Consider the following 22,398-nt stretch of genomic DNA (forward strand, 5'->3'; position numbering starts at 1 on the left):
CATGGCAATGTCTGAAAAGGCAACCATCTGTTGAGAGTTTAAGCCGGCCCTCTGATGAAGCATTAAAGCCTCTTGCATAGCTTGGGGTTCAGGCATGTCGGGGGTGAGTAGTTTTATTAAACTGTAAGCAAAACAGAGCTTATTGTCCCCATTGGAACTCACCACTAATTGCCTGAGCTTGTTCCTAATTATGTCGTTCTTCAAGCATTTCGACAGTCTTCTAAGCGCCCTACCCTCAGGGTTAGGAACCACATTCATTACCAGAGACAGACTTTCATCAGCTAAGATGGATGCGTTACTTTGCAATAACGCTTCGATTTTAGCCAGAAATTCATCAACATCTAAATTATCTCCACTCAGCATTACAGATAGGTTGCTAAACAAATCATCCCCTCTGAGTTCTAACTGTACAACATCTCGAGGTCTGACCCTTTCAGCAACCTGTTCAAGCATGTTTTGCAAGGCCTCGTGTATGTTGACAAATATTTCTGCATAATTGTCACAATTTAAAAGATCTGCAAAATTAAAACGCTGAATCATTTCAAAATTGTTATAGGCCGGTCTATCTATAATCACGGGATCACTGGTACTTTTGGACACATCATCATTTTGAACAAAGCCTTCAACCCCTACATTCTCACAGAGCATGTCATCCACAGCCTTATCAGTCTCAGAACCCTCCACATTCCGAACACCCCCACCGCTGACATCTACAAAACCCCCTTTTTGAGGAGGCTCATTTAAAGCCTGTAAAAGTCCTTCAAAGATATCCACCCGGTTAATGTCAAGACCCTCCTCTATAGTGACGGCTGCTTCTGCCGCCGTACTGTGTTCTAATTGTCTCAAATCATTTATAATAGGGGCAGAATTTGGTCGGGGTAGCGTCTCCAAAGCCTCCACCATTTCAAACAAATTGGGGTGAACTAGGGGTTGAACCTCTATAAGCGCTACCGTTGGGAGGTGGTTATTTAGATCATTGACCATTTGTAACAGGTCGGGGTTCACGGTAAGTCTGGTAATTCACATTCTATCGGTGGTGATTGGGGGTTATTTAAATCATTTATCATTTGTAATAGTTCCTGGTTCATTGGGACATCAGAGGAGTTCACAACAGGGCCGAGGGTGTTCTCTCGGGAAGGTCTTTTTGGGGCCCTAACTTGTTCATAATCCTTTAGTTTGTGAGTTCTTTTACCAAGTCCGGACATTTTTTTTATTTTTTATTTTTCCAACAACCCACAATAGTAAGGCGTTTTGTATCTATTAAAACATTAAATACGGTACAATTCGTTAGTAAGGGTATTAATAAGGGTGTTTTGGCTCTCTATCACAAGGTTTTGCCCCACTAACACAAGTCTTTGATTTAGTAACAAGGTATGTAGCAACTCATGCCGACCTTCAGGAAGTAGCTCCGGGGGATGGTGTCCTGGCTCAGCTGCAAAGGATGGTCACTCCGGTAAATCTCGGTCGAAGGAGGCAGGGAGCGAGCGTATACTCACGGACGGAGACCAAGAAGGCCTTTGCGGTGACACCCTGGCCAATCGCGGTGTACTGTTCAGCGTTTCTGTAGCCAAGAAACGGGGCTGGGGGGACGATGTTGAAACCAGTCCGTCGTTGGGTGGTGTGTCAACCCTGACTGACGGCGACCCCTGAGGTTGTTGGTTGCCTGTATTTGTTCCGCCCGACAATGCGGCGGGCTGAATCTGGATTGTTGAATTACCCCCAGAAGGCTGTGGCCTGAGTAGATGTTGGGGGGTCTCCAAGACCACCGTGGGGGATCCTCTCGGTGATCTCTCCGGGGAAGATGTTTGATCCCACTTAGACGGGGTAATTGTCCTCAATAGCTCATCCACAGAATGACTATCCCAAGAGTCTTGGGAAGAATAAAAATATACATTACATTTACATCTTTAAACGGCGACAGAAATCAAACTTAAAACAACATGCCCAGGACCTTCAAAACCTTTAGCTTTTTTAGACCTTTGAAAATAGGCTTAGACATTCACTACAACGCCTTATTATTTACAGACAATATATTTATTAGGACTTGATAATAAATGTAAAACAGAGAAGCCTCTGTAAATAAACTGTTTCTTAAATGTAATATTGTTAATAAAACACTTTTTATACACACACACACCACATTTCATTTTTAAACGAACCTTCCAAGTGTAAACGCTTCCTGATCCCGGGACTTCCTGTTTCACAAACGTTTTCACGATCTGTTTAAATATTAAATACAATGAACACCTTCAAGCCTTTTCCTACAGCCACTTTAAAACAGAAGTATAATTGCGGGAGATAAGCCAAACAACTTACTAAAACCTTTCGGACAGCTTTACTTCCTAACCAGACGGTCGGGCAATCGGTCATTTCTAAACACATGCCCCAGAAACAAGCCTAGACCTGTCCGGACTTCTAATGATCTTTCCCAGAACCCCCAAGACCTACAGGAAATGGGCACCCCTCGCTTAAATATTAGCCCTCAACGGGCAAACAAAACCCTTTTAAAAACATTAAAGTTTGAAAGATCTTACTTACCTCCAAAGAATAATCGTTTCTTATGTTTTTCAGCTGGTTTAGCTTTTTGCACTTCTGTGAAGGTAAGAGACATGTTTAACCTTTAACCACCCCGCTTTATAAAAAGCTTTAACCTCTTACAAGCGGCAGATATATACTCACCGCTATCAGATACAGGGGCTGACGGCCTTTCAGATTCTTGAAAGGTTACGGTTCTCGAAGGTAAAACTAAACAAGCCCTCGATGTGGAAGGCCTTTCGTTGTCTCGAACCACGTTTCTTAATACTGTTAGAAAGGATATTTTTTAAAATTAACAAAACGGGCCTCAAACATCTTACAGAAACGTTATACAAACAAACAGGGGTTTAGTTCTTACCCGGTCGGCAGACAGCCTGTCTAGGGACAACCACTTCTCTTGGTTGATCCTCGGAGACATTAATCACAGGCCTTTCGATAGTTTCTGTGTAATTAAAGAGACCGCCATTAATATATATTAAAACGTTTTCATAACTCTAATGAGCCGCTTCAAAACACAACCACACACCCATACATAAGAACCCTTGAGCGCAAACACAAAAATCTTACCGTCGTTGTTCCAGATGATCTCCTCAGCGTTGGGAATTAACTCCTGTTGACTGGCTGAAAAATAATTTTACAGAACTTAAAACAGATGTTATAACCTTATTTACAATACATGCCCACAACCCGCTCTGAGTCAATGAAAATAATCTGAAGACTTACCTAAAAACTCGTTTAAATCGAAGTCGTTGATGTTGTTTCCGGACATTGTTGACCTTTAGGCTTAAATCGAAAGGTCAGTATGAGTCTGTCGAGCTGAAGACCAGACCTTCATACTTATACTGATGGCCGGATGCCGGATCTGCTTGTAAGGCATTGTTCTGGGCTGGCCTTTGTGCCGTCCTGTTACCAATTAACATATCAAAACCAACCAATAAAATGACCCTGCATCAATTTCAAATAGAAACCAGATGGCGACGATCTCTCTCCTCTCTACTCTAAACTTTTATTAGAACCTTTTGGTCTCTCAAAAAAACATTTTTAAGCATCAAGACCTATAGTCAATAAACACTAAGAATATTTCAGGCCTTTATACGCGCTAAAAAACAACCTGAGCCAAGAAAATAACTATAAAGATCTAAAATAAGTAGCGCTTTTACAGTGATTTTTTATTTTTTTTTAATAGCGATGCTTTCTTTGGTATTAAACAAGTCACAAACTACTCAGAACAGCGTTTATCCCCACAAAAGAGATATTTGGGTTTATTTTACAAAGCTTATAAATTATATAGTTTAAAAGTATTCTGAATGTTTTGAGACCACACGCCATGCCTACGTTTGTCTGAGCCCACCCCCGTCCCCCGTGGTGTGAGTGATTTAGCCTTGAGTGTTGTGATCTATTTAGCATTGAGTGATCAGTTGTTTTTATTTTTTAAATGATTCCTTATCATCAGGGATTGAGCCTGCTAAAATACCTTAAAAACATATCCTTATCTTAAGTCTAACTCTTATGAGCTTTAAGACCCTAGAATGTATTTAAGTAAAACGAATGAACACATTATGTGTGAGATAAAATATAACCACAGCTTTTTTTTTTTTTTTTTTTTTTTTACAAAAACAATTAACCTATACCGACAAACACCCACACACACACACACCCTCTTTTTTTAAATTTTATTTTTAATTAAATTTGAGGGGAGAGACAGAGCCATATACATTGGGGTTAACATAAGTACCCTATGCAAAACAGGAATTGTTAGGACCTGTGACCATTACAGACAACAGAACTTGTTGATCTTATAAAATGATTGGGCGAGAGAGAGAGATATAGAGACAGACAGAGACAGAGCCAGTGTGAATATGATAAACGCACTATTCAAAATGGCATTGTTAAGACCTGGGACCATTACAGACAACAGAACTTGTTGATCTTATAAAATGCTTGGGCGAGAGAGACAGAGAGAGAGAGACAGACAGAGACAGAGACAGAGACAGTGTGAATATGATAAACGCACTATTCAAAATGGCATTGTTAAGACCTGGGCCCCTTACATGTATATTTAAAAAAGACCCCCAACCACTACAGGAAGAGCCGACCCATTCACACTCTACAGTTGACCAACAAGAACAACAAGAACAACCGGTTATGGGTGGCCTTGTTGTTCAGGGTTTTAGGGGTGTACACTTTCTGACGGATATGACGTAGGAATAATTAAGGAAATAACTCTAAAATCACGCCCCCCAATTATGACGTAGGAATATTAATAAGCTTAGGGCATACGTCATAACAAAATAGGCCGCGCCCAAAAAACCCTACTATCTACTCCTGTGTGGTGCATTTTCTCTCTCTCTATCTGTGATTAAATCCTTACTTATATACATATGTCCATGAACGTTTCTGGAGCTCATGTAAATCACATCACACGACGGGCCGTGTTCTTTTCGGTCACTTTGAAAGTTTTGCTCATGACAATCCTTTTCTATTGCGGCACGATGGCTGCCACCGAGGAAGGAAAGTCGTCCGCAGTTGGCTGCAAGCTTGCCTGAAGCGCAGGAAAGGACTTACTCGCGACGTGCCACTTAAAGACTGAAGAAGTGGGGGTCGGCCTCACCGAGAGCCCTGAGGATTAGCTCACGTGGTAGAGCGCTCGCTTAGCATTGTAGCGTTATGTTGGGTGTATTTGGATAAGAGCATTTGGGCTCTGAGCTGAAGCACTGATCTAAAGAAAACCTCTCCCCCCCAAAGTTATCAGATTCCCTTAGCTCATCAGCTTGGAACTGGTTTGCATCAAAGTGACAGTTTTGGGGAGGATGGCACCAAGAAGAGGCCAAATAGTTTGGAATTCTGCTATGAGATGTCTGGAGAAAGGGGCCTGTAGGTGATAAAAACTCTTTGAAGTGGACGAGAGCCGAAATCCCGACATAGAGCTACGAACCCAGGCCAACCGGCATTTCCAAAAGATGGCATGGATTGACATCAGTCATAAATCAAGCCCCCCTCCAATAGGACACTGGGGGCTGAAACCGAAATCCAATCTCAAAAACTCAAGAACCAATCACCTCTTGATCTGACAGACTGTAAGGAACAGCGGACAGTCTTTCTCGCTCTCTCTCACCTGAACCAGTAACTCGCTGCCACAGCTCAACCTGTAGCTCTGTTGCCAGAACCGGAACCAGAAACCAACTAAGTCTTTGCCGGCAACAGAAGAGTTAAACTGGGAGAAGGAGATTGAGCCGTACGAAGAATTCTTTTAAAGGACTTTATTAAATAAAGAACTTTACAGACTGCGCTGCCCGCCTGTGCCCACCTGATCAGTGGAGTTTTACAGCTGGACAATTGACTAAGTCGACTGTATACGAAAGTGTCAGTCATTTAAATAGCTATTTGAGTCTTAAGAAACTTGACCCTTGGAACAAACACGGCCCTGCTTTCCTCAAAGACTTTGTCTTCAAATAAGTACGGTGAGAGACCCTGCTTGCCAAGAAGATTTTGTGCACAACCTTGGAGCCTTCAAACCAGTGGAAAATCTGTTTGGAAACGACTCTACTTTCGCGAAACCCCAACTTCCAGGTGTATCGACTGAGTGGAAGTTCTTGGACAAAGCCGAACCGGACTGCCTTTGTTCCAAACCACACGGACCTCGTGCCGTGTGCTGTTATCTGAGCCCGAAGCCAGAGAGGCCTCTCTGCGACGAAGTTCAGATAAGTTTAACAGTTTGGAGTTCATGATTCATGACATTTGAGAAATCAATTAGAAATGTTAATCTGTTATTCATAACTCTAGAATGTGTAATATCATTTAGTTTTCTTAAATATAAATGTGTGTTGCATTAAACTGTTTTGTTGATAATTTTAGAAATAAAATCTGTCAATGCCGAGAAATATCTTCTCATTCCTGTTTAACTGTTTAGTCTGAAATTGACACAAGTTAATAGACATTAGATTATTGGTGGCTCTGCCTATCCTTAATCATTGAATAATAATCAGTTAAGGGAAATTGTGGTAACAAGTAATGATAGGATCTTTCTCGGCACCTAAACGTGAATGAGACTGATATATATATATAACGTGAAGTTACCTGACATAAATACTAACCTGCGTAGTTATTTAATGTCTGACTAATAATACTAACGAGAGACTCACCTTCGTCTTACTAACCGGTATTGTAGTCAATGTGTTTATAACCTTTTTTGTTTAACGATTTGTGTTATCATATGTGATCCCATGGTCTTTGATTTGGTCACGGAAGTGATTTGTCTTCGATTTGTTGATCTAGAGTTGAATTGTAATTAGTTTTTCCCTTTTGTATAATTAGTGTAGTGCTACATTTAGTCTTTGTTTTGAATACATTTGACAATTTATATCTTTGGAATTGGTGTCTGCGTCCAATTATTACAGAAATTGAGTTCTACAAGATTCCAGGATTCGTGATAAGGTGATACTCTAAATTCACTTCTTTAATTGAAATGTATAAGTGTACCTTACGCTACAGCATGCGAGAGGCAGCGGGATCGATGCCCGCATTCTCCAAGGCCTCAGGCGCTCGTGCCCCGGTTTCGGGGGAGAGTCGCTCACTTTTCTTGCCGCAGACACAGGCGCAAGGCATTGCCTGTTTGCCGTAAGGTTATCAGACACAACGCGCCGGCGACGGCTGCAGCATTAGCACGCCGGCTGGCCCTTCCGAAGTTCCCCAAAAACGACCGAGATGCCGCTTCGACGTCGTAACCCCAGGAACGACCGCAAAGGCACTCCAACCCTCAATCTTCCGATCCGAAGTCAGACCGAAGAGACTGTATGATGTTTTAGATTAAAGATAGTATGCAGACCGAGCAAGTTAGATTTATCGAGCTAGCAAACAGCCATTGAGGCACCTGTTCGGGACGTACCCTGTAGAAATTCCTGTCAACGATAAAAGGATCAAACGGTGGAGACAAAGCCCGCAGGATGTTTGTCAAAACTCTGTTTGTGGACTGAATGGCTTTCCCAGATTGGCAGGGACTGTTTTTGGTATTGACTGAGGGACAGTTGTAAAAGACAACCTCTCACCGGACCTCTGGCATACACCAAAGAAAGCCACCTCACCTCTCCCCCGGATCTCACAAAACACAATCCCCCCCGCCCCGAGGGAAGACAGACCGCAATCGGACTCGGGCTTGCACCTTTTGATTGGATGAACGGCCGCAAACATTCTATGTCATTTTCTTTTAAAGCTTCACTCGTGCTTGTAAAAAACCGAGGTCTCACTGAAAGAATGCCCTGACGTGGTTGCTTCCAAGCTAGCTGGTTTACAAAGTTCCTTTTCGCTTTAACGATGATTTCCAAGAAGGGAAATAATCTATCTGTAATCTGTCAACACAGGCACCTTCTTCTCCGTTAAGCCACGCGGTCACCACCAGGAAGATGAACGCACCAGGCTGACCCGGAGTTTTCGCCAATTCGTCTCCAAGCCTCCCAAGAGGGAACATAAACAGGCCTTATTCGCAGACACAGGCCCTCACGCAGGTAGACCACCGCTTCACCGCCGCTGCCCCTGCCAAGGGCCCCAGGTCCCACCGAGACTTGAACTCGGATCGCTGGATTCAGAGTCCAGAGTGCTAACCATTACACCATGGAACCAAGCCCGCTGCCCACCTCTTGCCCGTGACGAAAGTTTCTGCTCTACGCACACGTCTCGCTCTGTCGCACGGCCAAGTCCAGAGTGAGCCAAGTTGCGCCCAGAGTGCTGCGTGTGGCGGGTCACTTCCGGAGCCGTCTCTGGTGGTCTAGTGGTCAGGATTCGGCGCTCTCACTGCCGCGGCCCGGGTTCGATTCCCGGTCAGGGAAGGTGGATTTGTTGCTCTTCCCCTAGGACCTGTGTGGTGCATTTTCTCTCTCTCTATCTGTGATTAAATCCTTACTTATATACATATGTCCATGAACGTTTCTGGAGCTCATTGTACATCACATCACACGACGGGCCGTGATCTTTTCGGTCACTTTGAAAGTTTTGCTCATGACAATCCTTTTCTATTGCGGCACGATGGCTGCCACCGAGGAAGGAAAGTCGTCCGCAGTTGCCTGCAAGCTTGCCTGAAGCGCAGGAAAGGACTTACTCGCGACGTGCCACTTAAAGACTGAAGAAGTGGGGGTCGGCCTCACCGAGAGCCCTGAGGATTAGCTCACGTGGTAGAGCGCTCGCTTAGCATTATAGCGTTATGTTGGGTGTATTTGGATAAGAGCATTTGGGCTCTGAGCTGAAGCACTGATCTAAAGAAAACCTCTCCCCCCCAAAGTTATCAGATTCCCTTAGCTCATCAGCTTGGAAGTGGTTTGCATCAAAGTGACAGTTTTGGGGAGGATGGCACCAAGAAGAGGCCAAATAGTTTGGAATTCTGCTATGAGATGTCTGGAGAAAGGGGCCTGTAGGTGATAAAAACTCTTTGAAGTGGACGAGAGCCGAAATCCCGACATAGAGCTACGAACCCAGGCCAACCGGCATTTCCAAAAGATGGCATGGATTGACATCAGTCATAAATCAAGCCCCCCTCCAATAGGACACTGGGGGCTGAAACCGAAATCCAATCTCAAAAACTCAAGAACAAATCACCTCTTGATCTGACAGACTATAAGGAACAGCGGACAGTCTTTCTCGCTCTCTCTCACCTGAACCAGTAACTCGCTGCCACAGCTCAACCTGTAGCTCTGTTGCCAGAACCGGAACCAGAAACCAACTAAGTCTTTGCCGGCAACAGAAGAGTTAAACTGGGAGAAGGAGATTGAGCCGTACGAAGAATTCTTTTAAAGGACTTTATTAAATAAAGAACTTTACAGACTGCGCTGCCCGCCTGTGCCCACCTGATCAGTGGAGTTTTACAGCTGGACAATTGACTAAGTCGACTGTATACGAAAGTGTCAGTCATTTAAATAGCTATTTGAGTCTTAAGAAACTTGACCCTTGGAACAAACACGGCCCTGCTTTCCTCAAAGACTTTGTCTCCAAATAAGTATGGTGAGAGACCCTGCTTGCCAAGAAGATTTTGTGCACAACCTTGGAGCCTTCAAACCAGTGGAAAATCTGTTTGGAAACGACTCTACTTTCGCGAAACCCCAACTTCCAGGTGTATCGACTGAGTGGAAGTTCTTGGACAAAGCCGAACCGGACTGCCTTTGTTCCAAACCACACGGACCTCGTGCCGTGTGCTGTTATCTGAGCCCGAAGCCAGAGAGGCCTCTCTGCGACGAAGTTCAGATAAGTTTAACAGTTTGGAGTTCATGATTCATGACATTTGAGAAATCAATTAGAAATGTTAATCTGTGATTCATAACTCTAGAATGTGTAATATCATTTAGTTTTCTTAAATATAAATGTGTGTTGCAATAAACTGTTTTGTTGATAATTTTAGAAATAAAATCTGTCAACGCCGAGAAATATCTTCTCATTCCTGTTTAACTGTTTAGTCTGAAATTGACACAAGTTAATAGACATTAGATTATTGGTGGCTCTGCCTATCCTTAATCATTGAATAATAATCAGTTAAGAGAAATTGTGGTAACAAGTAATGATAGGATCTTTCTCGGCACCTAAACGTGAATGAGACTGATATATATATAACGAGAAGTTACCTGACATAAATACTAACCTGCGTAGTTATTTAATGTATGACTAATAATACTAACGAGAGACTCACCTTCGTCTTACTAACCGGTATTGTAGTCAATGTGTTTATAACCTTTTTTGTTTAACGATTTGTGTTATCATATGTGATCCCATGGTCTTTGATTTGGTCACGGAAGTGATTTGTCTTCGATTTGTTGATCTAGAGTTGAATTGTAATTCGTTTTTCCCTTTTGTATAATTAGTGTAGTGCTACATTTAGTCTTTGTTTTGAATACATTTGACAATTTATATCTTTGGAATTGGTGTCTGCGTCCAATTATTACAGAAATTGAGTTCTACAAGATTCCAGGATTCGTGATAAGGTGATACTATAAATTCACTTCTTTAATTGAAATGTATAAGTGTACCTTACGCTACAGCATGCGAGAGGCAGCGGGATCGATGCCTGCATTCTCCAAGGCCTCAGGCGCTCGTGCCCCGGTTTCGGGGGAGAGTCGCTCACTTTTCTTGCCGCAGACACAGGCGCAAGGCATTGCCTGTTTGCCGTAAGGTTATCAGACACAACGCGCCGGCGACGGCTGCAGCATTAGCACGCCGGCTGGCCCTTCCGAAGTTCCCCAAAAACGACCGAGATGCCGCTTCGACGTCGTAACCCCAGGAACGACCGCAAAGGCACTCCAACCCTCAATCTTCCGATCCGAAGTCAGACCGAAGAGACTGTATGATGTTTTAGATTAAAGATAGTATGCAGACCGAGCAAGTTAGATTTATCGAGCTAGCAAACAGCCATTGAGGCACCTGTTCGGGACGTACCCTGTAGAAATTCCTGTCAACGATAAAAGGATCAAACGGTGGAGAAAAAGCCCGCAGGATGTTTGTCAAAACTCTGTTTGTGGACTGAATGGCTTTCCCAGATTGGCAGGGACTGTTTTTGGTATTGACTGAGGGACAGTTGTAAAAGACAACCTCTCACCGGACCTCTGGCATACACCAAAGAAAGCCACCTCACCTCTCCCCCGGATCTCACGAAACACAATCCCCCCCGCCCCCAGGGAAGACAGACCGCAATCGGACTCGGGCTTGCACCTTTTGATTGGATGAACGGCCGCAAACATTCTATGTCATTTTCTTTTAAAGCTTCACTCGTGCTTGTAAAAAACCGAGGTCTCACTGAAAGAATGCCCTGACGTGGTTGCTTCCAAGCTAGCTGGTTTACAAAGTTCCTTTTCGCTTTAACGATGATTTCCAAGAAGGGAAATAATCTATCTGTAATCTGTCAACAGAGGCACCTTCTTCTCCGTTAAGCCACGCGGTCACCACCAGGAAGATGAACGCACCAGGCCGACCCGGAGTTTTCGCCAATTCGTCTCCAAGCCTCCCAAGAGGGAACATAAACAGGCCTTATTCGCAGACACAGGCCCTCACGCAGGGAGACCACCGCTGCACCGCCGCTGCACCGCCGCTGCCCCTGCCAAGGGCCCCAGGTTCCACTTGACTTGAACTCGGATCGCTGGATTCAGGGTCCAGAGTGCTAACCATTACACCATGGAACCAAGCCCGCTGCCCAACTCTTGCCCGTGATGAAGGTTTGTGTTCTACGCACACGTCTCGCTCTGTCGCACGGCCAAGTCCAGAGTGAGCCAAGTTGCGCCCAGAGTGCTGCGTGTGGCGGGTCACTTCCGGAGCCGTCCCTGGTGGACTAGTGGTCAGGATTCGACGCTCTCACCGCCGCGGCCCGGGTTCGATTCCCGGTCAGGGAAGGTGGATCTGTTGCTCTTCCCCTAGGACCTGTGTGGTGCATTTTCTCTCTCTCTATCTGTGATTAAATCCTTACTTATATACATATGTCCATGAACGTTTCTGGAGCTCATGTACATCACATCAAACGACGGGCCGTGATCTTTTCGGTCACTTTGAAAGTTTTGCTCATGACAATCCTTTTCTATTGCGGCACGATGGCTGCCACCGAGGAAGGAAAGTCGTCCGCAGTTGGCTGCAAGCTTGCCTGAAGCGCAGGAAAGGACTTACTCGCGACGTGCCACTTAAAGACTGAAGAAGTGGGGGTCGGCCTCACCGAGAGCCCTGAGGATTAGCTCACGTGGTAGAGCGCTCACTTAGCATTGTAGCGTTATGTTGGGTGTATTTGGATAAGAGCATTTGGGCTCTGAGCTGAAGCACTGATCTAAAGAAAACCTCTCCCCCCGAAAGTTATCAGATTCCCTTAGCTCATCAGCTTGGAAGTGGTTTGCATCAAAGTGACAGTTTTGGGGAGGATGGCACCAAGAAGAGGCCAAATAGTTTGGAATTCTGCTATGAGATGTCTGGAGAAAGGGGCCTGTAGGTGATAAAAACTCTTTGAAGTGGACGAGAGCCGAAATCCCGACATAGAGCTACGAACCCAGGCCAACCGGCATTTCCAAAAGATGGCATGGATTGACATCAGTCATAAATCAAGCCCCCCTCCAATAGGACACTGGGGGCTGAAACCGAAATCCAATCTCAAAAACTCAAGAACCAATCACCTCTTGATCTGACAGACTATAAGGAACAGCGGACAGTCTTTCTCACTCTCTCTCACCTGAACCAGTAACTCACTGCCACAGCTCAACCTGTAGCTCTGTTGCCAGAACCGGAACCAGAAACCAACTAAGTCTTTGCCGGCAACAGAAGAGTTAAACTGGGAGAAGGAGATTGAGCCGTACGAAGAATTCTTTTAAAGGACTTTATTAAATAAAGAACTTTACAGACTGCGCTGCCCGCCTGTGCCCACCTGATCAGTGGAGTTTTACAGCTGGACAATTGACTAAGTCGACTGTATACGAAAGTGTCAGTCATTTAAATAGCTATTTGAGTCTTAAGAAACTTGACCCTTGGAACAAACACGGCCCTGCTTTCCTCAAAGACTTTGTCTTCAAATAAGTACGGTGAGAGACCCTGCTTGCCAAGAAGATTTTGTGCACAACCTTGGAGCCTTCAAACCAGTGGATAATCTGTTTGGAAACGACTCTACTTTCGCGAAACCCCAACTTCCAGGTGTATCGACAGAGTGGAAGTTCTTGGACAAAGCCGAACCGGACTAACTTTGTTCCAAACCACACGGACCTCGTGCCGTGTGCTGTTATCTGAGCCCGAAGCCAGAGAGGCCTCTCTGTGACGAAGTTCAGATAAGTTTAACAGTTTGGAGTTCATGATTCATGACATTTGAGAAATCAATTAGAAATGTTAATCTGTGATTCATAACTCTAGAATGTGTAATATCATTTAGTTTTCTTAAATATAAATGTGTGTTGCATTAAACTGTTTTGTTGATAATTTTAGAAATAAAATCTGTCAACGCCGAGAAATATCTTCTCATTCCTGTTTAACTGTTTAGTCTGAAATTGACACAAGTTAATAGACATTAGATTATTGGTGGCCCTGCCTATCCTTAATCATTGAATAATAATCAGTTAAGGGAAATTGTGGTAACAAGTAATGATAGGATCTTTCTCGGCACCTAAACGTGAATGAGACTGATATATATATATAACGAGAAGTTACCTGACATAAATACTAACCTGCGTAGTTATTTAATGTCTGACTAATAATACTAACGAGAGACTCACCTTCGTCTTACTAACCGGTATTGTAGTCAATGTGTTTATAACCTTTTTTGTTTAACGATTTGTGTTATCATATGTGATCCCAAGGTCTTTGATTTGGTCACGGAAGTGATTTGTCATCGATTTGTTGATCTAGAGTTGAATTGTAATTCGTTTTTCCCTTTTGTATAATTAGTGTAGTGCTACATTTAGTCTTTGTTTTGAATACATTTGACAATTTATATCTTTGGAATTGGTGTCTGCGTCCAATTATTACAGAAATTGAGTTCTACAAGATTCCAGGATTCGTGATAAGGTGATACTATAAATTCACTTCTTTAATTGAAATGTATAAGTGTACCTTACGCTACAGCATGCGAGAGGCAGCGGGATCGATGCCCGCATTCTCCAAGGCCTCAGGCGCTCGTGCCCCGGATTCGGGGGAGAGTCGCTCACTTTTCTTGCCGCAGACACAGGCGCAAGGCATTGCCTGTTTGCCGTAAGCTTCTCAGACACAACGCGCCCGCGACGGCTGCAGCATTAGCACGCCGGCTGGCCCTTCCGAAGTTCCCCAAAAACGACCGAGATGCTGCTTCGATGTCGTAACCCCAGGAACGACCGCAAAGGCACTCCAACCCTCAATCTTTCGATCCGAAGTCAGACCGAAGAGACTGTATGATGTTTTAGATTAAAGATAGTATGCAGACCGAGCAAGTTAGATTTATCGAGCTAGCAAACAGCCATTGAGGCACCTGTTCGGGACGTACCCTGTAGAAATTCCTGTCAACGATAAAAGGATCAAACGGTGGAGAAAAAGCCCGCAGGATGTTTGTCAAAACTCTGTTTGTGGACTGAATGGCTTTCCCAGATTGGCAGGGACTGTTTTTGGTATTGACTGAGGGACAGTTGTAAAAGACAACCTCTCACCAGACCTCTGGCATACACCAAAGAAAGCCACCTCACCTCTCCCCCGGATCTCACAAAACACAATCCCCCCCGCCCCCAGGGAAGACAGACCGCAATCGGACTCGGGCTTGCACCTTTTGATTGGATGAACGGCCGCAAACATTCTATGTCATTTTCTTTTAAAGCTTCACTCGTGCTTGTAAAAAACCGAGGTCTCACTGAAAGAATGCCCTGACGTGGTTGCTTCCAAGCTAGCTGGTTTACAAAGTTCCTTTTCGCTTTAACGATGATTTCTAAGAAGGGAAATAATCTATCTGTAATCTGTCAACACAGGCACCTTCTTCTCCGTTAAGCCACGCGGTCACCACCAGGAAGATGAACGCACCAGGCCGACCCGGAGTTTTCGCCAATTCGTCTCCAAGCCTCCCAAGAGGGAACATAAACAGGCCTTATTTGCAGACACAGGCCCTCACGCAGGGAGACCACCGCTCCACCGCCGCTGCCCCTGCCAAGGGCCCCAGGTCCCACCAAGACTTGAACTCGGATCGCTGGATTCAGAGTCCAGAGTGCTAACCATTACACCATGGAACCAAGCCGGCTGCCCACCTCTTGCCCGTGACGAAGGTTTCTGCTCTACGCACACGTCTCGCTCTGTCGCACGGCCAAGTCCAGAGTGAGCCAAGTTGCGCCCAGAGTGCAGCGTGTGGCGGGTCACTTCCGGAGCCGTCCCTGGTGGTCTAGTGGTCAGGATTCGGCGCTCTCACCGCCGCGGCCCGGGTTCGATTCCCGGTCAGGGAAGGTGGATCTGTTGCTCTTCCCCTAGGAACTGTGTGGTGCATTTTCTCTCTCTCTATCTGTGATTAAATCCTTACTTATGTACATATGTCCATGAACGTTTCTGGAGCTCATGTAAATCAAATCACACGACGGGCCGTGATCTTTTCGGTCACTTTGAAAGTTTTGCTCATGACAATCCTTTTCTATTGCGGCACGATGGCTGCCACCGAGGAAGGAAAGTCGTCCGCAGTTGGCTGCAAGCTTGCCTGAAGCGCAGGAAAGGACTTACTCGCGACGTGCCACTTAAAGGCTGAAGAAGTGGGGGTCAGCCTCACTGAGAGCCCTGAGGATTAGCTCACGTGGTAGAGCGCTCGCTTAGCATTGTAGCGTTATGTTGGGTGTATTTGGATAAGAGCATTTGGGCTCTGAGCTGAAGCACTGATCTAAAGAAAACCTCTCCCCCCCAAAGTTATCAGATTCCCTTAGCTCATCAGCTTGGAACTGGTTTGCATCAAAGTGACAGTTTTGGGGAGGATGGCACCAAGAAGAGGCCAAATAGTTTGGAATTCTGCTATGAGATGTCTGGAGAAAGGGGCCTGTAGGTGATAAAAACTCTTTGAAGTGGACGAGAGCCGAAATCCCGACATAGAGCTACGAACCCAGGCCAACCGGCATTTCCAAAAGATGGCATGGATTGACATCAGTCATAAATCAAGCCCCCCTCCAATAGGACAATGGGGGCTGAAACCGAAATCCAATCTCAAAAATTCAAGAACCAATCACCTCTTGATCTGACAGACTATAAGGAATAGCGGACAGTCTTTCTCGCTCTCTCTCACCTGAACCAGTAACTCGCTGCCACAGCTCAACCTGTAGCTCTGTTGCCAGAACCGGAACCTGAAACCAACTAAGTCTTTGCCGGCAACAGAAGAGTTAAACTGGGAGAAGGAGATTGAGCCGTACGAAGAATTCTTTTAAAGGACTTTATTAAATATAGAACTTTACAGACTGCGCTGCCCGCCTGTGCCCACCTGATCAGTGGAGTTTTACAGCTGGACAATTGACTAAGTCGACTGTATACGAAAGTGTCAGTCATTTAAATAGCTATTTGAGACTTAAGAAACTTGACCCTTGGAACAAACACGGCCCTGCTTTCCTCAAAGACTTTGTCTTCAAATAAGTACGGTGAGAGACCCTGCTTGCCAAGAAGATTTTGTGCACAACCTTGGAGCCTTCAAACCAGTGGAAAATCTGTTTGGAAACGACTCTACTTTCGCGAAACCCCAACTTCCAGGTGTATCGACTGAGTGGAAGTTCTTGGACAAAGCCGAACGGACTGCCTTTTTTTCCAAACCACACGGACCTCGTGCCGTGTGCTGTTATCTGAGCCCGAAGCCAGAGAGGCCTCTCTGCGACGAAGTTCAGATAAGTTTAACAGTTTGGAGTTCATGATTCATGACATTTGAGAAATCAATTAGAAATGTTAATCTGTGATTCATAACTCTAGAATGTGTAATATCATTTAGTTTTCTTAAATATAAATGTGTGTTGCATTAAACTGTTTTGTTGATAATTTTAGAAATAAAATCTGTCAACGCCGAGAAATATCTTCTCATTCCTGTTTAACTGTTTAGTCTGAAATTGACACAAGTTAATAGACATTAGATTATTGGTGGCCCTGCCTATCCTTAATCATTGAATAATAATCAGTTAAGGGAAATGTGGTAACAAGTAATGATAGGATCTTTCTCGGCACCTAAACGTGAATGAGACTGATATATATATTTTACGAGAAGTTACCTGACATAAATACTAACCTGCGTAGTTATTTAATGTCTGACTAATAATACTAACGAGAGACTCACCTTCGTCTTACTAACCGGTATTGTAGTCAATGTGTTTATAACCTTTCTTGTTTAACGATTTGTGTTATCATATGTGATCCCATGGTCTTTGATTTGGTCACGGAAGTGATTTGTCTTCGATTTGTCGATCTAGAGTTGAATTGTAATTAGTTTTTCCCTTTTGTATAATTAGTGTAGTGCTACATTTAGTCTTTGTTTTGAATACATTTGACAATTTATATCTTTGGAATTGGTGTCTGCGTCCAATTATTACAGAAATTGAGTTCTACAAGATTCCAGGATTCGTGATAAGGTGATACTATAAATTCACTTCTTTAATTGAAATGTATAAGTGTACCTTACGCTACAGCATGCGAGAGGCAGCGGGATCGATGCCCGCATTCTCCAAGGCCTCAGGCGCTCGTGCCCCGGTTTCGGGGGAGAGTCGCTCACTTTTCTTGCCGCAGACACAGGCGCAAGGCATTGCCTGTTTGCCGTAAGGTTATCAGACACAACGCGCCGGCGACGGCTGCAGCATTAGCACGCCGGCTGGCCCTTCCGAAGTTCCCCAAAAACGACCGAGATGCCGCTTCGACGTCGTAACCCCAGGAACGACCGCAAAGGCACTCCAACCCTCAATCTTCCGATCCGAAGTCAGACCGAAGAGACTGTATGATGTTTTAGATTAAAGATAGTATGCAGACCGAGCAAGTTAGATTTATCGAGCTAGCAAACAGCCATTGAGGCACCTGTTCGGGACGTACCCTGTAGAAATTCCTGTCAACGATAAAAGGATCAAACGGTGGAGAAAAAGCCCGCAGGATGTTTGTCAAAACTCTGTTTGTGGACTGAATGGCTTTCCCAGATTGGCAGGGACTGTCTTTGGTATTGACTGAGGGACAGTTGTAAAAGACAACCTCTCACCGGACCTCTGGCATACACCAAAGAAAGCCACCTCACCTCTCCCCCGGATCTCACAAAACAGAATCCCCCCCGCCCCCAGGGAAGACAGACCGCAATCGGACTCGGGCTTGATTGGATGAACGGCCGCAAACATTCTATGTCATTTTCTTTTAAAGCTTCACTCGTGCTTGTAAAAAACCGAGGTCTCACTGAAAGAATGCCCTGACGTGGTTGCTTCCAAGCTAGCTGGTTTACAAAGTTCCTTTTCGCTTTAACGATGATTTCCAAGAAGGGAAATAATCTATCTGTAATCTGTCAACACAGGCACCTTCTTCTCCGTTAAGCCACGCGGTCACCACCAGGAAGATGAACGCACCAGGCCGACCCGGAGTTTTCGCCAATTCGTCTCCAAGCCTCCCAAGAGGGAACATAAACAGGCCTTATTCGCAGACACAGGCCCTCACGCAGGGAGACCACCGCTGCACCGCCGCTGCACCGCCGCTGCCCCTGCCAAGGGCCCCAGGTTCCACTTGACTTGAACTCGGATCGCTGGATTCAGAGTCCAGAGTGCTAACCATTACACCTTGGAACCAAGCCCGCTGCCCACCTCTTGCCCGTGACGAAGGTTTCTGCTCTACGCACACGTCTCGCTCTGTCGCACGGCCAAGTCCAGAGTGAGCCAAGTTGCGCCCAGAGTGCTGCGTGTGGTGGGTCACTTCGGGAGCCGTCCCTGGTGGTCTAGTGGTCAGGATTCGGTGCTCTCACCGCTGCGGCCCGGGTTCGATTCCCGGTCAGGGAAGGTGGATCTGTCGCTTTTCCTCTAGGACCTGTGAGTAGATAGTAGGGTTTTTTGGGGCGCGGCCTATTTTGTTATGACGTATGCCCTAAGCTTACGTCATAATTGGGGGGCGTGATTTTAGAGTTATTTCCTTAATTATTCCTACGTCATATCCGTCAGAAAGTGTACACCCCTAAAACCCTGAACAACAAGGCCACCCATAAAGACCCCCCCCCCCCCCCTGAAGCCAACGCCCCGAAACTCTCCTCTCTATTTAAGACCCCGCGCTGCTTTTAGGCAATACCTCTTTAATTCTCAGCATCTGAAACATCCCGCTTCTTCAACATGTCCAGCGACATCAACATGAAACCCCGCAAGAAACAATCCCGGGCAAGGGTTCCTGTACTCACCAATTTGAAGATTGAACGCTCCTGGGTGTTGTTCTGGGGGGGTCGACGGGGTTACCGCTTTAAAAGGGATCCCAGCTATGTTGGAGTGGAGCTTTTTGCTTTGGGAGAGAAGGAGGATACGTTGGAACCTTTTGAGACGGTGATTGAATACTCTTTTGAGGACTGGTTGAAGGTGATGGCATGGAGAGACCTGGGGCTTGTGGATAAGACTCTAGAAGGCTTGCAAGAGGGTCCAAGAGAAGGCGAAACGGAGTCTCCGACTCAGAGTTTTGAAAGGTGTGAATGGGAAAGCTTGCAGAACTACGGTACAGTGGTGAAGAGTCTATCTCTAACTACTGATCGTAAGGTTTTGTTTAGCAGTACCCTGATTACAAACCCTATTGAAGGGGTTGTGGAGGATCCAGAAAAACAGGTTACTGAAATTATGTTTGACGCCGTGGACTGGCCGTTCTTGAAAGAGGTCATAAACTGTATAAATGATGGTTTTGACATCTTGACCAAATGTTCACAACTGGATTCTGTTAGAAGGAGAATATGCTGGATTATGGATTATATATCCCCCTTGAATGACGACGACGATGATAAAACAGACGACCTGTGGGGGGTTGGAGGGGGGTCTGACGGCTCAGGGTCTACTCTCTTCTAAGAGGGCGGTGTGTCGTGACGTAGTGAAGAGATAGGATAAAAGGCGCAACAATTCATTCATGGTTTAAAATTAAAGAGAATGTCTTACCCGAAAGCTGCGGACGTCGACAGGCTCTACAGGCCTCTTCAAACCCGGGATCACCCCTGGTTCTATTCCCCAGATTTTGTATACACTCCGGAACCCTCTGACTGCGGTTACCCTCCAAGACCTCAGACCCCGGTCCCTCAGGACGAAACAACATGCGGAGCGATGGATGTCCAAATGAGTCTCGGGGATCCCCAGCCTCTGGAGCTCATGGAGGGCCTCGATTTTGCCGAACTGTCTACCGTCTGTGCGTCTCAGGAGGGGGTCAGTCCAATGGATGTAGAAACACCCCACAAACCACCAGGCGACCCAATGAGCATCGGACGGTCTCGGGGGCGTGATGAAGACGCAGGATTTATGCCCGGGGTAGGTGTCCAAGTAAGCAGAGTGGTTAAAAGCACCCTGGTGTATATTCTGAGTGCTCTCATCGACCGAGCTCTGAAAGAAGTCTGTCGGGGGTGTGAAGTGAATCACCCCAGTCAGTTGAGACACAGTTGTTTGTTTGAACCAGACCGTTACTATTTCCTGTTCTATTTCAACGTGTTTTACAGAAGACTGAACAAACCGTGGCTGAAACCGGCACTAATCAAGGCTCTGTCTTACTCCCACATACATGTCACTGCTGGACAAGTCCAGAAAATCATAGATGAGATTTTGCTGGAGCTGAAAAAGGAGCCGTTTATAATAGAGAAACTTGGGCAGCTGCTCAATGACCTGGATGAGCCAAGTAGAAAAACCGCTGGCAAGCTAAAAGCTTATTTCTTCCGTAAAGAAGTTAAAGCTGGGGGCAGCGACGAAGAATTCGACATCTACGCCACTGATTCAGACTCTGACCTGAACTAAGGGACTTTGAACATGGGGAATGTTCTGGACTGCTGCTGCAACTGGTTCTGTCATCAACACTCTGCAGCTAACCTGAGAGCGCTATTACACCATGTGCTTGACAGAAAAGTAGCCAACGCGAGCCTTTTCTCTACAGATTTAACCATCGATGAGGATCAACTTTCAAACCTGGAAAAGTTAATGGTTGCTGTAACAAAGACCGGGGGGTACGAACACTGGGATGAAGCGCTCAAGGGGGCCAAGAATGATATTAGGCCATTTCATCAACATCTGTATGACCTTTTACTGAGCATGTTTAATACCCCTCTGTTTACTTTTAAAATAGGTCATATTGTTGTTTTATTTACATATGTAACTGAGGTGTGTGCCTACAAGATAAAGAAACAGGTATTTGTTGATATAGATCAAGTAACCAATCATCTGATTTCTTTTTGTCTGGACCGTAGAAAAAATTGTTGTGTATGTTATACTTTTCTCAAATGTCTAAAAAGGGGTATCTGCTCTCCTGAAGTTGAATAAAAAACCTTGTATAAAAACTTTGCGCATAGTGTGGGTCTGTGTGTTTATTTGGCAGAATGACTCGGCAAGCTCCCCAAATGCATGAACTATACTACAACCCAGCCAAGATTGGGGGTTTGGCGGGTAAGAAGGGTTTTCAAAGAGGACTCGCTGAGGCCGGCGTGAAGGTTAATGATGTGGTTGTTTCAGAATGGTTACGGGAACAAGACGCCTATACCTTACATAAACCTCTCAGGATTAACTTTAAAAGAAACCGTGTATATGCAACTGACATAGACTCACAATGGCAAATGGATCTAGTCGATATGTCAAATTTATCAAAACATAACAATGGTCACAAATTTATGTTGATGTGTATCGATGTGTTATCAAAATATGCCTGGGCTCGCATTCTACATAATAAAACAGGTCGGGCGGTGACAAGGGCCTTTGAGGATATATTGTCCCAGGGACGATGTCCTAAAAAACTGCAGACTGATAAAGGAAAAGAGTTTCTCAACAGAGAATTTCAGAATCTACTGAAGAGACACAAAATACATCATTTCACCACCGGTAATGAGCTTAAGGCATCGGTGGTGGAGAGGTTTAACCGCACCATAAAGACCAAAATGTGGAGATATTTTACAGCGGTCAACACGTTCAAGTATTTTGATAAAGTTCAGGATTTTATCGATGCTTACAACCAAGGGTATCACGCCAGTATTAAAATGAAGCCTATAGATGTTGATCAAAGTAATTCTTTTAAGGTCTATAAAAAATTATACGGCCCATTTATTAAGAAGGGGAAAACTACTTATAAGTTCAACATCGGTGATGTGGTTCGCGTTTCAAAGCTAAGGAGTACTTTTGCCAAAGGTTATGAACAAACATTTTCTGACGAATATTTTACAGTTACCGAACAGGTGGCTAGAGACCCCCCCGTGTACCGGTTAAAAGACTATGACGGGGAGGATATAGAAGGAACGTTTTACGAAGC

General features: G+C 45.0%; 5 non-coding genes across 5 annotated transcripts; 3 read left to right on the forward strand and 2 right to left on the reverse strand.

Annotated features, from left to right (window-relative positions):
- Nucleotides 1–8,078: 8,078 nt before the first annotated feature.
- On the reverse strand, nucleotides 8,079–8,150 carry trnaq-cug (transfer RNA glutamine (anticodon CUG)). The gene has a single exon. It is a non-coding gene; the product is annotated as a tRNA-Gln (tRNA).
- A 135-nt stretch (nucleotides 8,151–8,285) lies between these two features.
- On the forward strand, nucleotides 8,286–8,357 carry trnae-cuc (transfer RNA glutamic acid (anticodon CUC)). Its single transcript has one exon. It is a non-coding gene; the product is annotated as a tRNA-Glu (tRNA).
- A 6,780-nt stretch (nucleotides 8,358–15,137) lies between these two features.
- Nucleotides 15,138–15,209, reverse strand: trnaq-cug (transfer RNA glutamine (anticodon CUG)). The gene has a single exon. It is a non-coding gene; the product is annotated as a tRNA-Gln (tRNA).
- A 135-nt stretch (nucleotides 15,210–15,344) lies between these two features.
- On the forward strand, nucleotides 15,345–15,416 carry trnae-cuc (transfer RNA glutamic acid (anticodon CUC)). The gene has a single exon. It is a non-coding gene; the product is annotated as a tRNA-Glu (tRNA).
- Nucleotides 15,417–18,869: 3,453 nt separating this feature from the next.
- Nucleotides 18,870–18,941, forward strand: trnae-cuc (transfer RNA glutamic acid (anticodon CUC)). Its single transcript has one exon. It is a non-coding gene; the product is annotated as a tRNA-Glu (tRNA).
- The last annotated feature ends 3,457 nt before the right edge of the window (nucleotides 18,942–22,398 follow it).

Source organism: Amia ocellicauda, chromosome 6, assembly GCF_036373705.1.
Source record: "Amia ocellicauda isolate fAmiCal2 chromosome 6, fAmiCal2.hap1, whole genome shotgun sequence".
NCBI classification, from domain to species: domain Eukaryota; kingdom Metazoa; phylum Chordata; class Actinopteri; order Amiiformes; family Amiidae; genus Amia; species Amia ocellicauda.